This window comes from Chaetura pelagica, unplaced genomic scaffold (genome assembly GCF_000747805.2).
Source record: "Chaetura pelagica isolate M959 unplaced genomic scaffold, ChaPel_1.0 scaffold104, whole genome shotgun sequence".
Lineage (NCBI taxonomy): Eukaryota > Metazoa > Chordata > Aves > Apodiformes > Apodidae > Chaetura > Chaetura pelagica.
In genome coordinates, this window is record NW_009953786.1 from 5780157 (window position 1) to 5782276 (window position 2120).

A 2120-nucleotide genomic window follows, 5' to 3' on the forward strand; every position below is an offset into this window, starting at 1 on the left:
GAACTATGCAACTCCTGATCAAATTGTATGGAAATACAAAATTGTAAAGAATGGTGTCCCTCAGGCTTACTGAGGGAAGGGGCAAGAGCCATATGAAACAGAAGCCCCAAACGGCTGGGCACTAAGTCCTTCCATCTTTCTGATCAGTGCTGTATCCAGCCTCAGATTCAATGCCCCTCATCCCTCACTGTTGGGCTGCGTTTATCCAACAGCAACCTTGAAGCAGAGCTTTGTGGGTGCTCAGAATAGCTTCTGACAAAGGACAAGTAAAACCATTCACCATCTGTAGAGGTCAGCAATACCTGTAAAAGAAACACAGGGGCCCTGAGGAAGCCTGGCACCCTTCTAGCTTGACCTACCCAGAGCTGCTACTATACAGTGTTATGGATCCGAAGGCATTTAGACTCCTAATCTGTTCACACATACATGAAGCCATGAGCTCATTGTTGGCTACAATCTGTCCAAAACTATATGTGTTGCCTATTTTTAATAAGTTTCTCTTTCTTAATTATAATTTGTATGAGGAGACAATAAGCAGTCCCTTGGGATCCAGTTAATTTCTCTTTGGGCCTTTCTAATTTGCTAGTTTCTCAGCCCTTGATGCCAGCTTCCCACATGCTCAGAAACATATAAATCACAATAATATCTAATTGCGTCTTTCCTAATAAAGAGAATGCCCATTTTTCTCCTAGCAATATGTCAGAAATCCATTTTGAAGTCCCAATGAGCTGCAATCGATTCATACCAGGGTACAAAAATGACTGGAGCACAGAGATCTTTTGGTCAACTTCATTCAGACCCTTTAGTCTCTTTTGCTGTTATCCATCTTTCCCACAAATCCAGCTTGATGCCCACTAGCACAATGCACAGCAGGCTGGCTTGAGACTCGCTGCTTACGCTACTCTTGACACTTCTCTTTTCCCTGCCCCCTGCTATTTCAGTGCTTTGTTTATTCTTCTGACTTGTGCCAAACACTGAAGTCACAGTCTAAGTTTTCAGTTTACTCACATCCCTAGCTCTTTTTCTTACTCTATAGCCGCCTCCTCCCTTTCCTCATACACATTATCAGGTTTGAATAACTCAGTCTTTTTCATACCTGCCATGCATTTACATAATGGACAACTGTAGTTTATTTTCCTTTTTCCCCCTCTCACTAAAACCTGGCAGCTCACAATACCCAGTCCTTCTGCATTTGCACATCAGCTCGCATAATCTGGACCTCACAGTGACATCAGGGTTAAGAAATATGAAGCTTATTTTGGCTCTGTTGTGATTCCGACTCCTAGCAGCCAACTTGCCTTTCTAACTGTCATTTTTCAACAAAACCCACAGGCTTTAAGACTTTAATTTATCCTAAAACCACATGCAGATGAACAGGCTCCAGCCAGCTCTCACTTGCCGTGAAGCCAACATGTTAATAGAGCTCCATCTTTGCTTTCAAAAACCTCATGACAGGCTAATTAATTTAATAGTCCAGACTTCCCTTTGGCTGGCTACAATTCCCTTCCCAGAAAGCTTCCCCTAGCTCTTTACAATATCCTGAAACATGTTTTCACTATCTCAAAATGTTACTGTTCGTGATTGTCTCAGGATTTTCCATGTACCAATCTTTTCCATCACCAAGGCAAGCCAGATGCTATTGAGAGAGAATTAAAAGAAGCAGCAGCAACAGATCCCCTTGGTAACTCCCTGGTATCTCCAAAACCTGGTAAATAGGTCATTATTCTGCTGGCAATAACACCCTCAGAACAGCTACAGGGACACTTTTCAATAGGCTACATGTCTAACAACAGTACCGTGGGACAAGAACAAACTTTCTGGACCTTGTTTAGCAACAATCAATCAAGTATGGAAGCACTAGCTTGGGTGAAACACTCTACAGTGCCTTTCTCTCTCCTCTAGTCTCCCTTTTCCAGTAACAACAATTTTACTTTTCTCCAATTTTTTTTTTCTTTTTCATTTTTTTTTAAGATAGGTGTCACAGTTTGACTCAGGTCCGACAACAATGCTCTCGATCCCCTCCCCCTCCCACCCAGGTAGGGAAGGAGAGAGAGAAAAAGAGAGAGACTTGGCTGGATTGAAAACTAAACTACACAGCTTTAATTAAAACACTAATGAAT